The sequence below is a fragment of the Ambystoma mexicanum genome, chromosome 6p (assembly GCF_040938575.1).
Source record: "Ambystoma mexicanum isolate Mex_15411 chromosome 6p, UKY_AmexF1_1, whole genome shotgun sequence".
Taxonomy (NCBI): Eukaryota; Metazoa; Chordata; class Amphibia; order Caudata; family Ambystomatidae; genus Ambystoma; species Ambystoma mexicanum.
The window spans coordinates 1466256808-1466272297 of NC_090935.1; the positions used below are offsets into that span (position 1 = coordinate 1466256808).

Here is a 15490-nt window from a genome sequence, read left to right on the forward strand (position 1 = left end):
ATGTTCTTTTTTTGGGTGACAGAGAATTTTGCTCATGCGAAGTTGAAATTAACTGGACTGTTCTGTACTCCACTTTGAGCACATGTGACCATCACAACCTTTCATCACTGGGCATGCATTTGCAGAACCATGTTCAAGAATATTCTTCTTCTAGCCCCTCTGCTCCGCATAAATGCAGCTATAACTCGCTCCATACGAAGGGCTGGGCTGTTGCTGTGCAGGGTCCTGTTCATTACTGACCTACGTCTGACATCTGTTGAAGGGAAAATCAAGACCTGTCACAAGCCCTTGTATCTATATTCACTTTCAGCCTTAATCAGCCGAATAGTGTTTGCTTTTCTTCAGGCCTACTCACTCTGAAATATCTGGGGCCGGTCTAACGCTGGGCAATGCGTGCGATCACTTAATGTAACATAAGCATCCTCGCTAAAGATGTCTGACCAATGTTTCCGATACTTAAAGGTGCTCATAACATTGCCATCTTTCTACATAAGTGATTACTGTCTCCTCCCGATTCCTTTACACAGGCACACTGCGGATGTAGGTTTTAGGCCTTCAATAATCGTTAGCATGGTTGCAGGAACAGTTAAGGCTTTGCCCTTTTGTGTTGTTTTTGGCTGCTCTGCTTTAATATCCACGACTCAACTGTGAAGATCAATTTTCACGTTTTTTTTAAATGTTTTGTTTCAGCACTTCCATAGTCGACCTGGTTTGATTTCTAGAACATTGATTGCAGTTTGCAAAACAGTAGCTTGGGGACATTCCTTTAACTTTATTGTCTTTTTAGGCTGTTCTCCTTTCAGGAGGCATCCTTGTGCAAAGCCATATTAGGGGGTGGCGTCTTCTATCTTTGGAAGATCGTGTATGTGACTTTTTACGGCTTTGAAGTTCTCGACATTCAAATCCGCTTCTTTTACTGCTGTTGCACAAATCTGCCAAGTATAGTATAAGCTTGCGGTAAAATGATGCATGCTCAACTGTTCTTAATTTGCGGAATTCTGTCTCTTTATAATCTCCAAGTCCCCCATTCCTTCACTGGTATAGTTATTGTAGCATTGGTGGCAGAACGACCAAGACCAGGAGCTGGGTGCTTTAAGGTAGGTTGCTTTGAAGTGCGACCCTGGCTCACTGCCAGTAACATATTCTCTCCCCCCACCCTCTCACACACATTCTCTACATGCCATGCATCCAGTTGTCACAAACTGGAGTCTCTTGAATCGCCTTAAGTATTCCTTTTGTTTGTGCCCCTGCAGCTCATGCTATGCCTCAAGTAGTCCACCTCCTCTGCACTGTCTACATTTACTCTCTTCTATGGGCAGCCCTTTGATCTTCAATCTATGAAATACCTTCCTCAGCTTCTCATCCTGTTGCCTAATCCCCTTTCCATATATATACGATCTGGATAGACCAATATGGGGACACCTCGTACTATGTGGGAATCCACTCTTTGAAACACTTCAGCGGCCATGACCAGAACAAACTGCACCATACAGAATTAAAAGGCTCCAAGCAGTGTTATTACCTCAATTAGCTGCTCCCTTCCCCTAGCAGTATCTCTAGGCATGCCACAGAGTGATCCAAGGTGGTAAAGGAGTCTGCATCTTTCATGCAATTGATTATTTCCAGAATTGGACACCTGTCCTCCACGATAGCTTTGCTGATGTCTCTCAAATCAATGCACATCATGATTTTCCAATTAGGCTTTTGAGCTGCCACAAATGCTGCTAATCACTCGGTGGATTCCATTAGTTCTATATTGTTCTGCTCGACAGTTTGAATTCACTATACACTACATCCCTAATGGCAAACATGGTGCCTGTTTTGTGCGCCCTGGGGCTGGTGCCTTTTGTCAACTTGATGTAATCGGCATAACTGCAAGCAGGCCTCTTCAGTTAGTTGAAGCTGTGCCTCTCTAAGTACAGTGAGCACGGGTCCACATCTGGATTACCCTGATAACTTGGGTATAACTTCAATCCCTAAACATTTAAACAAAGTTCTGGAAGCCCCTCTCCTGAGAACGAACATATAAAATAACCTGCTCTGTGAGTAGGTTACCACTCAGGAGGGTCTACAACCGCATTTTAGCTCGCTGTACATTTCAGAGGAGAAATACACATTTGCATAGCAGTCTGGCCCCACCCACCTTTTGCATATACTCTTATAGACTTGGGGTTTCACCCTAAGTAACCCAGGGTAATCCAGACATGGACTCCTTGCTCACTGTGCTTGGGCACAGCCTCAACTCACTGAGGCCCAACCAGGCCGATGCACGTGTCTGGGGGTTGCTGTTGGTACTCTTGTTCAGAGGAGACTTGCCTAGCATTTCAGTGCTGGACTTCCCAGCTGGGTGCGACCAGACTGGGATGCAAATGGTCATTTCTCCACTGTGACAGGTACAGTGAGCTAAAACGTGGTTGTCGACCCTTGTGAGTAGGAACCTACCGATAGAACAGGTTATTTGACCATGTTCATTCTCGGTAGAGGGTCTCCCAGACCTTTTGCATTGATTTTAGTTTTGGTGGCCTGCAACCACTTTTAATGGGGAGAGTTCCATATATATTCTGCCCAGTGCGTGCAGCAACAGAGACTTTTTCTTGAACGGGTTGGGGCCATCGGAGTCCAAAGTGTTTACGTAGTTTACCCAGCATTAATCGTCTCCAGGGTATGGATGGGTATCCTAGCATTATTAAAATTGATTCCAGGGGACGCACTGTCTCTAACCATCCGTCCGGGAGTCTGAAATACATTGTTTAATGGACTGTCTGAGATTCCTCCTTATGTGTCTTAATCCTGCTGTGCCACCTGGAGCTTTCCCAGGCTTTTGACTGTATCACTCGCCAATCCACCTAGGAGGTTCGATTAGTTGGGGCTGCTGCTCTCTTCCTCCCTGTGCCTGCGTCCATCTTCAATGTTCCTGGAACAGTCGCAGTGTTATGGATTGTGACCGGTCAAAAGGAGGACAGACGCATATTTTTCATTCTATGGACTTTATTCGACAAAAATAAATGAAACTCCTGACTATTCCTCATCTATGGGGTTTCCCTACCTAACAAAAAACTAACTAGGGTGCTAGTCATCGGTGAGTCCAAAAAGGAAGATTCTGTCCAAAGCTAAACCTCTGTCCTACCACTAGTCAAAACAACCCAGGTACAGGAGAATTATCTCCATTCTCCTGTGGTCTGCATTTCAGCACAGTCACTTTAGTAACTTTCGCATAGTGTGTAGGTCAAGAGGAGTCTGACCAAATGGTGACGGATAAGAAAAGGCCTTCCTGTCCCTATTCAAAAAGGTTTGCCATACCTAACATTAAACTAACTAGGGTGCTCTTCGTCAATTGTGTAGTCCAAAGCTAATCTATGCTGACCACTAAGCAAACCAACAAAGAGAGATCGAGGAGAATGACTCCGTTCTCCTGGACAAGCTTTTTAAGCTTCAGTAAGCTGCTATTCTCCAGCATGAGGTCTGCCATGGATTCACATGCTCATGAATATTCCCTGTTGTCAGGCTGGGAATCCTCGGTAAAAGAAACCGTTTCACTTTCACTTACAAAACTATTTCTCCCATAAACCAATCACTGTCCTCTGGGTCATACTGTCCCCAGCCAGTGACCACCCTCTTCATAAGCCCCTCCTCTGGCAGCCATCTTCAGATTTTTACAGCACGCTTCAGTGTTGGGAGTCCTTGAGTTTTGCTCTGCAAGCTACTTATAGGTTTTTTGTGTGCTCTTCTCTTCATCTACCAACAGCGGGGATCCGTTGTCTGTGAAGTTTAGCGCCCTTCAAGGGCGAAGATCGTCAAAGTTTCTAGAATGTCATCAGGCCTACTTTGCGCCCTCCGACCATGACAGAGGAGTAGAAAGAAGGAAGATCCCTCTTCAAGCCCTGCACCAAGTGTGGACTCCGTAACACGTTTGTGGAGGACAAGCACCTACAATTTCTCTACTGCCTGCATCCGGACCAGAGGGAAGAGGATTGCGAGATTTGCAGCGGATTCTCCAAGAAGACAAGGGACAGGCATTGTAGACTAGCGGTGTGGCTGAACGCCAAGGCATCTGCCCCGTTCCCCAAGCGAGGACATGCCTCACCCAAGACCGGTCGGTCAGAGGAGCAGGCTTCAAAGTCCTGTGAGGGTGCCTTATCCGTGGGGGCCCAAGAAAAGGCCAAGCACTGCAGGTTGGGGTACTCCGGAGTCGCTGCGGGACCGGGTCCCATGGCAGGCAGGGCGCGATACACATCGCCCTGTGCCAAGTCGTCCAACCAGCTAAGCTGCGGGAGAAGCCAGAGAAGCCACAGACGGAGAAGGTCAAGCTGACCCTGAGAGGGTAACCCTCACAGCGCTGAAGGTATCCCTCCCTCTGAGGCGAGAAGCCGTAGTGGTGACTTTGACAAGGTCTACCAGCACTCTGGAGAAGGGGACATCCCCTCGGAACCTGGTTCCAGCCTCTCAGGGTGGAAAAAAGGGTGGGGGGCAACAAAGCCCTGGATCAGTCCCAGGCCGGGGCTCAAGCCATGGACATTTCGACCACGGAGGAGGAGGATATGGAGTCCCTGTACACTGTCCACAAGGATGTGGAAGAGGACAATGGTGACAAGGGCGCAGGGGCAGTGTTCCGATCACGCCAGTTCCGTTGAGGGATTGGACATCCCATCAATCCTCCACACCTTGGTGTCGGAGATCCAGAAGAGGATATGACAAGGCCCTGTTCCAATGGCAAATAATGGCAGTACCCCCCATGAACGACGTGGGGGAGGAGGGCCTGGCCCTCTTGAATAACTCTTGCACGGCTCTGGCCATCAGAGAGAGGCTGGAGAAGAAGTACCGGGTACCGGAATCTGCACCCAAGTGCCTGAGGTCACAACCATTGCCGGATTAGGTGGTGACTGTGAGGAAGCGGTCATCTAACCCGTCCTCGTCAACTTCCTTCCCTCCGGATGACGACGGTAAGAAGTTGGATGCCATGGGGAGGAAGGTAATTTACACTGTAGCGTCCACCATCAAGGTAGCCAACACACGGCGATCCTAGCCAGGTACGACAGGGAGCTGTGGTGCAAGCTGGTGTCTATTCTAGAGTTCCTCCCCGATGACAAGTGGATGGAGGTGATCGCCATCTTGCAGGAGTGAGAGATGGCATCAGATCACGCCATCACAGTGGCACTGGATGTTGCCGACACTGTGTTCCGCCAGATGGGGAACAGTGTCTGCCTTTGTCGCCAAGGCTGGATGAAGGCCATGCATCTCCGTCTAGCGGTCCAAACGAAGGTACTGGACATGCCTTTCGACAGGGATAACCTTTTCGGAAAGGCCGTTGACGAGTCTCTAAAGGCCATCAATGCGAATACAAAGACAGCCCGTGCCCTGGGCATGCTCCAACAGCACTGCTCTTTTTGTTTTTCCAGAGGAAAGTCGGGCAGGTCATCGAAAGGTTTCTCCGCCTTGTACCGTCAGCCGTCCAGATCCACGACCCAGGAAGCCCACCGAGGGCGTGACCAGGCCTACTTTCGTCCAAGGACATACCCTGGAATTTCAGCACAGGTGTCCACGGATCCCGTCTGTGGCCCGTCAGGAGCAGCACGTCCCTCAGCTCTTGGAGTAAGTACGGGCCATGCTGCGAAGAGGGGCGATAGAGCTGGTTCCCCATCGACTCTGGGGCTCCAGAGTCTCCTCCAGATACTTCTTGGTAAGAAAGAAGACTGGGGGGCTGAAGGCCCAACGTCTAAACAAGTACCTCAAGTCTCAAAAACTCAGGATGGTCACGTTACAGCATGTGCTCGGCTAACTTGAAAGAAGGGATTTCTTGACGTTGCTGGACCTGGTGGACGCCTACTTCCACGTCCCCATTCGCAGGAAACACTGCAAGTGTCTACGCTTCGTAGTGCAGGGACAACACTACCAGTTCAAGGCCCTACTCTTTTGCCTTAAAATCGGCCCAGAGTGTTCACTAAGTGCCTGGTTCCGGTGGCGGCCCATCTGCGTCTACGGGGGAATTCACGTATACCCGTACCTCGTCAACTATCTGGGCCCGCTCGCAGGAGTTGGGCGTCAGACACGCGGAGGCGGCCGTCAAGCTGCTGACAGATCTGGGATTCTCCATCAATTATCCAAAGTCCTGCTTGACACCATCACAGAATGCCTAGTTCCTGGGAGCCAGGCTCGATACAGTGTCCTGCCTAGCATCGCCCTAAGAAGAGAGGGTAGCGGCCATTCAGGGGAAGGTGCAGCGCCTGTTGCTGATGAAGACGGCAATGGTGCGGACCATCAAGTCATTGCTCGACATGATGTCCTGCATCTACCTCATCTGGCTCTGCAGGTTACAGAAGCAACCTCTTCAGGAGTTCCTCTCTGCTCCCTGGGTGCTGGTGTCCGGAAAGTTCACAGAGAAGACCACCCTGGACGAGTTCAGTCGGGCGATAAGGTGGTCGGGCGATAAGGTGGATGGGGCGACTGCTCCAACATCGCCCGTGGCACAGGGTTTCACAGCGCTCCATTCCAGGAGTCGGTCACGACGGAAGCATCATTGTAAGGCTGGGGAGCCAACAGTGGACGTCTTCAGGCCAGAGGCTTGTTGCTGCCGGAGGAGAAGGATCTCCATACCAACCTCCTGAAACTAAGGGCAGTGTTCTGGGCCCTCAAGTCATTCCTTCTGTCCCTGAAGGGCAAGGTGGTGAGGATCTTTACCAAGAACACCACCACCACAATGTTCTACATAAGGAAACAAGGGGGCACTCGCTCCCCCTCTCCAAGGAAGCGCAGGAACTTTGGTGCTGGGCCTTCGGACAAGAAATGTTCATCGTTCCTTCACCTAGCGGGAGTCAAGAACACCATTGCAGACTCCCTCGGCAGGGAGTTGCGCTCCTGCCAAGAGTCGGAACTTCAATACAAAAAACTGTAGAGTGGCTAAGCACACCTAATTTCATTGACAAAAGTGGAGATTCGAGTACAAAAACTCGATTCCCTTCAGGGAAAAACTAAGCATTTTCAGGGTGCACCGGAGAAATGTCACTCTGGCATTAGAAAGTCACTACGTAAACTGAATAACAACTAGGTGTCCATAACTTATGGACACTCCTGTCCCATGCACACCTATAAATACTGAAAACAAATTCATTCAATCTTTTGGGGCAGGCCCCAGATCGACCTGTATGTGATGGCGGCAAACTCCAAATGCCAGAAGTTCGCCAGCAGATTCCATCAGCCGAGGAGCATGGGGGACGCGTTCTTCCCTTGGGAAGGGAGGTTTCTGTACGTGTTTCCTCCGTTGTCTCTCCTGCTACGAGTCATCAACACACTCGGACTGTGTCAGTGCAGGATGATACTTATCGCCCCGGCGTGGCCGAGGCAGATTTGGTACCCGGACCTTCTCAGCCTGTCGGCTTGGTGGGCGATGAAGCTACCAGACCTCCTCACCAGAGAAGGAGGTGCAATCCTGCATCATGACCCAGGATCGTTCAACCTGAGGGCTTGGCTCCTGCAGCCCTAGAGTTTGGAGGCTATGAGTTGCTGGCGGACTGCAGGAAGGTCCTCGCCAAGGCCAGGACATTGTCGACTCTGAAGTTCTACAGTCCCAAGTGGAAGCGTTTCGCTATGTGGTGCCGGTAGGAGAAGACTACCCCTCTGAGGGTCATGGCCCTGCAGATTCTTCCGTACTGGCTATCCTTGGCCAAGGCTGGGCTGGCACACTCCTCGATCAAAGTACGTCTGGCGGCTATCTCTCGCTACAGGGCTCCCGGAAGGTCTTCACTTTCATATCATCGGCTCGTCAAGGAGTTCCTCAAAGGATTTTTTTTTAATCTTTCCCGCTGGTGCATTTGCCTGCCCCGGCATGGAAATTCAACGTGGTTCTGACAAGGCTCATTGGGGGGCCCCCTTCGAGCCTATGCATCAGGCCCCTCTCAAGTTCCTCTTGTGGAAAATGGCCTTCCTCGTGGCCATCACCTCTGCCAGGAGGGTGGGTGAGATACAGGTCCTGTCCTGCAAATGACCATACCTGACTTTCCATGAATCGAGGGTGGTGCTGCAGACGCACCCCTCTTTCCTTCCAGAAGGTTCTGTCAGAATTCCACCTCAACGAACCTTTGATGTTACCTGTTTTTTTTTTCCCGAAACCTTCGTCTCCGGCTCAGTGGGCTTTGCACTGGCTGGATGTTTGCTCTCGCGCCCTGAAGTTCTACGTGGCACGCACACATTTTTTTATAAATACTTCACAGCTGTTCGTGAACTTTGGTCCTGTGAACCATGGGAAGGCTTTGACCAAGGCTTCAATCTCAAGGTGGCTCTCTGGCTGCATCATGCACTGTCATCACTTGACAAACCGAACGATGCCCGGCTGGCCGAGAGCCCATTCCACCAGTGCGATCACTTCAACAACAGCATTCCTGGCTGGTGTGCCCCTGCTGGACATCTGCAGGGCTGCTATGTGGAGGTCCACACACACCTTCACAAAGTTCTTCTGCGTCGACAGGGATTCCAGGGAGGAGTCCAGAGTCGGCCGAGCAGGGCTACGCAACCTGTTCGCATGAGGTGAGTCTGTTACAGAGGTAAGAGTGAATTGCATCTGTTGAGCCTTGCCACCATCTGTGATTACTGCTGTGTATTCGTTATTCATGAGCATATGAATCCATGCCAGACCACATGCTGGAGAAGGAACAAGTTACTTAACTGTAACTATTGTTCTCCAGCATGGATCTGGCATGGATTCACATGCAAACCCTCCCTCCTTCCCCTCTGTGGCTCTTCTCGGTCATACTGCCACTTTACATGCTTACCAAATCTGAAGATGGCTGCCAGAGGGGGCTTAGGGAGAGGACTGTCATTGGCTGGGGCCATTATGACCCATATGACAGTGATTGGTTTATGGGAGAAATACAGTTTTGTTAGTGAAAGTGAAACTGTTTTTCTTTTACAGAGGATTCCCAGCCGGACAGGGAATATTCATGAGCATGTGAATCCATGCCAGACCCATGATGGAGAACAATAGTTACAGGTAAGTAACTTGCTCATTACATTTTATTTTATGGTTTCTTGACTCAGTTCTTCTATGGGGCTCTTTTACCTCCTGGGTATCCCCTTTTCTCCCTGGACAAAATTCACTTGGTTTACTAATTGAGGGTTTCAACCCTTATCTTGCAGTGTCTCTTTGTTACTTTGCTTAGGTTTGGATGCTGTGATCCTCTATATTTGTTACTCAGATGATTCTTTCTCCATTCACTTCCCTTGATTTTTGTCGGCTCACTGGGACAAGTAGATTGGGTCCCTAAGGTCTCTTCACTTGGCTTGACTCTTAACCATTCACTGGTACGTGAATGATGAGGGTTATTTGTATCCATTTTTCCACTCTTCTTCACTATGGACTGTCATCACTGGGTCTTCCTGCGGTGTCGGGAACCCTCTTGGAGGGTGGACGCACCAGCGTTCACTCCCTCTTCCTCCTGTTCGTTCTCGCGGCTCCACAGAGCCAAGGCTCTAGCAGTCTCTGCGCTGTTCAGGACTGCACAGTCCACCTCTCCTGGGTCATGCCACCACTTCTTCCGATCTCTGTCATTGTGAAGGAATCATGAAGTAAGACACAGACAACCTATTCAATGTTCACATTTTTTTTATTTATTAAAGTAAATGGCAGAATGGTAGGAGGCCTGACTTGCCTTATGCTAAGGTGGGATTTCCCTACCTGAACAAAACTAAAGTACGTCAGTCCAAGAGTTCAATTTTAGAATCTGTGTCCAAAACCTATCCTTGCGCTCACAACTAAAGCTAAACAATGTGTAGGGATGTCAATAATCAAAGAAATAGTGTTGAACATAACGTTCTGAGATTCTTCCAGCTCTTAACACCATCTTCAGCTCCCCTTCCCCAAGTTCAAAACCATTCCCAAAAAGTCTTTTAGATTGCCTTTCTCCAGTACAAAGCAACATAGTTCCACACAATCTTAGGTGTTCCCTTCCCCAAGTTTCAGGCAACACAGTTCAAAAGAAACAGGTTGTCCTCAAGTCAATATTAGTAATTCCTCAAGTCTCAGGGTCTCTTCACCAAGACGTTAATTCAGCCACTTGTTACTTTTTACTGGCCTTTTGGCGTTGGGTGTAGCTGGATTGCATTTGCTCATACCATTCATTTAGGATGGTCTTATTTCATGGCCCCACCTTCTTGCAGTACTTTCACACTTGCACTCCTTTCCTCAGGCTGTTTTCAAATGGGCACTTAACCTTTTTCTGTCAATCTCTATTTGATTGGCCCATAAGGTTTTATACAACAATCTTAATTTCGAGGTTTTACTCAGTTTGGTATTTCACTGTGCATAGTTCAGCTTGATTTGAAGTTTTCTTATAGTTCGGTATTCAATATCCATGAATTGTCGTTTTCAAGATTTCTTACAGTTCAGTATTCAATAGGCACGATTGAGGTTTTGTTTTAAAAAATCGCCCAGGTTAAAGCAATACCTAGTTCTTGGCAATCAGCGATAGTTGTACCGATCTTTAAAAAGGGAGATTGTGTAGTTCCAGCCAACTACCGACCAATTGCCTTACTAGATGTAATTGCGCAAATATTTACCATGTTCCTACAAAAACGTCTTACTAAATGGGCTGAGGCTACCAACATCTTAGATCTAAGACAAACTGGCTTCACTAAGGGCGTTGGAACAGAATTGAATTTAGTTCTACTAAATTTATTGAAACTGGAAGCCCTTATGAAGAAGAAAAACCTACATCTGGCCTTTGACTTGCGTCAGGCTTTTGATGGAGTAAATAGAGATACTCTGTGGGGTAAATTACAGAAGCGGAACTGCCCGGAAGATCATCTTCAGATGATAAAACTACTACATACAAATACCTCAATACGAATTAGGTTAAATGCAAAAGGAAAATTATCTGCTAACGTTCCAACAAAAAGAGGTGTGAAACAAGGCTGTCCTTTGGCAACCCTTGTCTTCAAATTATGTATAGCAGATTTACCTGAGGCCCTCATGAATGCTAAATTCTTTCCTCCAAAAATAAATGGTAATCAGATCAGCTGGTTCACATATGCGGACGACTTAGTCCTGGTTGATATCACCCAAATTGGACTACAGCGTCTACTAATCAAATTGGAAAACTACTTAAAAAAGAACGATATGGAAATCGACGCCGATAAATCTAAAATAATATCATTTGGTTTCAACCGAAACAGAAAGGACAAAAAATTTAGATGGACTGTGGCTGGGAAAGTACTAGTGAGAACTCAAAATAATCGTTATTTGGGAATCATCTTTAACACTTCAATAAGAGAACAGTGGAAGGATTTGCTCAAATCAAAAATGACCAGCCTGAAACTTCAAGGCCTAAAATTACACAGAGAATATGGCAAATTCTCCCTGAGCCCAATCATAATGTTCTATCGCCAAAAAGTAGTGGCAACCATCATTATTTGGTAGTGAGTCTGGCTTCAACTTGGATAACAAAATATGGTCACTGCTAGGGAGCATGTTTTGGAAATACCTACTAGGTTTTCTGTTAAATGCCTCCATATGTGCTAACAGATATGAGTTAGGTCTTCAGTCTCTTGAATGGTCAGTCATGTGGAAGCACATGTCTTCATTCAGAAACCTGGCAATTCCGAATTCAGCCCCTCAGTTCAAGATCCTCAAAGAATCCTCTGAAAAGCCATATGAAGATCTTCTGGAAACCTGGTCAGGAAAAGTTATGGAACAAATATTGCAAGTAGGTGCTTCCCTAAAACTACTACAGGAAAAATTCCTGTGCAGTAAAGAAAAAATTAAAATGTTATGATTGGACGTATACCATCATACAAAAAGATAAATTGAAATTGGGCTTGGGTACAGTATGTGAAAGTCGTGGGGTTGATCAGGTAGCCAAATATCTGATCAAATTTCCATCAAAATATCATCGTGACAAATTCATAAGGCTGCGCTTAAATAGGTTACATACAAAGGAAGTTCTATTTACAAAAAAATCTACATATTTGGGTAATTGCTGACGGTTTTTGTATGCAAGAAATTGAAATGTTAAAACATATCATCACAAGTTGCCCAATCATTAATGCAGAAAGATCCTTGGTTTTGGGAAAATGTGCACCTCTGAACGAAGATTTGGAGGAATGGTGGACGATGATACTATCCGGAAATAAATTTAGGTTGACATTTGCAGTTAGACTTTCTTGATAAGATATCGCTTAGATCAGATGGAACTTTGAAAGTAGGATAATTGGACTGATGGTTGCACGTAAAGCGTTTTGAGTGAATAGTGAAGCTGATCGATGAGATCTATAACAGCACTGAAGGACTTAATCAAATTTGAAATTAAGAGCAAAGCAAGTGTGGAATTGTATTTTGATGTGTGAGATTTGTAAAAAGTTTCTTTTATGAAACTATATGCAATAAAAAAATTTGAAAAAATAGGCATGATTTAAGTAGCTTTCAAAGTTTCTTATAGTTCGTATTCAATATGCATATTTGCAACCCGCTAGGAGCACCCCGGTGGCTCTCCCCGTGACCCATCGCTCCTGGCGTTCCTCTTATGTGGCTCTGGCTGCTTCTTCTTCGCTTCCAGACGGCAGGCCAGCCTCTGCGAGATTTGCTCGCAAGCGGGGCGCTTCAGGCACTCACTGGCAACTCCACTGCCTCTGGGCGGACGGCATCCTCTATCCTCGCTCGCAGCTCCAACTGCTTGTTTGCCCGATATCGAGGCTCCCACATCTCGGAAGTGTGCCGGTGTCCTGAATCTGCTCCTCAGTTCCCACCACGGCCGCCTCTTCACTGTCTGGCTCCCCTGCTGGTCCTCCTCACACAGGCCCCCTGTTGATCCTCATACTGCTTTCTGACTCTCCATTTATACACCTGCAACCCCTTGACAGGTTGCAGGTGTGCAGTCTCAATTGGGCTTCCCTGACCATAATTGCAGGGATATGCCTGACCCTCATAGTACTTTACAGGCATCTTCTTTGTCCCAGTACTAGGATGGTGAAATGGGTGTTTGGTGTTCACTACTCTGTCGCCTCTTCCTCGCCCCAGTACTGTCAGGGATGAAAGGTGGAAAAATGAGGGGAGCTGACTTACAGTAGCCTACAAAGGCTATGGGTGGGTTAGGCTGGTTTCAAATAGGAAAAGGAGGATACCATGTCTCCTGTGGTACCCCGTTCCCTAAGAACTCTCCACCCAGGTGATCCTCCCTCGCTTCTCTGCACCCAGAGTGTTGCTTCTCCACCCCCAGGTTCAGGATCCAAGATCGATGGACTTTACCTGGCCACCTGAGCAGAGAATACAGGGGGAGTAGGAGTGAGGATACCCTCTGGTTTCTCACAGCATGCAGGGCACAACCTCTATCCCTCTCTGTGCTTCAGTCTCTCGTCGGCTGACTGAATCCTCTCGAGTGAGGATCTCTTGGTTTTCAGTAGTTTCTTTCTTCCTGCTCCTTTGAAACTCCCGGGCATCATGTTCTCTGTACGCTAGTCCTTCTTCCCTTTTAATTTGCACTTCCTGGGTCCTCCCCAGCGCAGGACCGTAGTCCTTTCTTTCTCTAAAGCACTCTTAATTACTAGCTGGATTTTCCTTCTCCCAGTATAGTTAGCTTCCAATCATTTAACAATCTCTATGCCTTCTTTGCTCTCCTTCTCATTATTTGTGGCTTCAAGTTGAGGGTTGCGATTGATGTAACAATAGCAAATGGTAACTTGTTCAAGATGTTTTCTGAAGTCCTGATGATATGAGGGGGGTCATACGGAAGGGAGTTAGGGAGTTCCTTGACAGAACGGGAGTCCTTGTCCCCAAGAGGGGAGTGTCTCCCTGTGAGGTCCGGCTTATCGCCACCCCTAGGGGGAATATCGTGTAGCGGGCTCACATCGCTAGCCTCACAACAGGGCTCGAAATTGATTGGATAAGGAGGAGCTAAACGCAGCTCCTAGGTATGGACAGTTACCTAACCACAGTTCAAGAAATGAAATGCATTGCTGTATATTGTCTCTTGTTAGGAGTTGGATTTGTCTCTGGTATACATTGGAAATAATACTGGTTTCAATAATACTATCTTTCTATATTTCCAACTTCTTCTCTTATCTTGTCCTTGTTGCTTTAGGCCCATATGGTCCCACTATAGTCTAAAACATTTTTTTTTTTTTACATATGATTTTGAAATTCATTTTCAAGAAATGTGATGTTCACTTTCTTACAATAATATCAAGTTGTGCATGTTCTATTCTGTTTACTTCATGTGAGTATATACTGCCTTCAATGCAGGATAGAGTGTGAGATTGCTTTACACAATATATTGGCCCTCTGCTTTAAGAATGGTTGCCAGGGGGTCAGAGTCTTAGAGATGAGGATTAAATGCCTAGCAATACATCCACATTGTAGCGTGCATATAAAGGGACATTGCCAAGTGAGATAGGGTACAGGTGATTAAGTAGACTGATTTACCCTCACCTTGTTCCTGCTGGGACAATCCATTCTGTTTTGCAGCTCCTAGGTATGCAGCATTAACAAGTGACCAGGAGCTACCAATGTGGACCAAGGAGCTAGCTGGAAACATATCATTTTGTCCATTTATTTATGACCAATTATGCTTTAAATGTTTCCTAAATTAAATATAGATTGTCCCAAATGTACAGAGGTAAATTCCCATAGGTTGGTTTGGCATCAGTTGGCCTGGGGAGCCAAATGTAGCTCCTGGTAGCTGTTGGTGTCAAGCTAACTAGGCTCTTCAAGGCTACAAGCAGGAGCTAAATGGCTCTCAATCCCCCTCAATTTCGAACCCTGCACAAAGTCTCCCGTCTGGGGAGAAGTGACGAGATCCCACGATTCATCACAGTAGATAGTTCTTGGGAACTATTTTGACCAGTTCATTCAGTTCAGAAATAGGGCTCTTCAATTTCTCTCTCTTGCCATTGCCACCTTGTTTTCCCCATCTGAAGTTATTTCTCTCTTGCTCTCTTTTCAATACACTTGATGCTTTTTCTCTAGACATTGTCCACTGATCCTTCTGGCTGGACCAGTTATAAAGATTCTCAAATGAACTCTCTTTCACTCAACAGTTACTGGGACTAGTTTGTATGTCCCAATAACAATTCTCTTCTGCTTCCACTTCTTTACTTTTACTGGCATGAGTATGAGGGTACCAGTAATGATTCACTACTTTTTTCACAGTTCTTCCTTTCTTAAGAATGGTCCCTTGTAACTCCCCACCGCCCTCTCCTTAGGGAATATTGAGTTGCATTCTTTATTGGGATGAGTATAATCATTATAATAGTTAGGTTTGCTATCGCTCCCGAGTCTCCCGCACTCACTGTTGCCTCTCTTGCTTGTTGTTGGCGTCACCAGGCCTGTGATTAGGACGGGATGCTTCTTTCTGCTCGTCAGGTTGGCTTCGGTTCTCCCGGCTTCACTTTCTTTCTCTGCACCCACTCCGTGCCCTGAAACGGTTTGTGGTCTCTGAGTCATTGTTGGATTTAGCAGTTCACCAATTCACGGTCAAGCCGCCTCTTAGAGCTCAGTAAGGTATCTGAGGTT

General features: G+C 46.9%; 1 protein-coding gene across 2 annotated transcripts in view; it reads left to right on the forward strand.

The window, feature by feature from the left end:
• GRSF1 (G-rich RNA sequence binding factor 1) overlaps window positions 1–15490 on the forward strand; it is a 415554-nt gene that overhangs the window by 82973 nt on the left and 317091 nt on the right. The gene's annotated exons all lie outside the window — the stretch shown is intronic.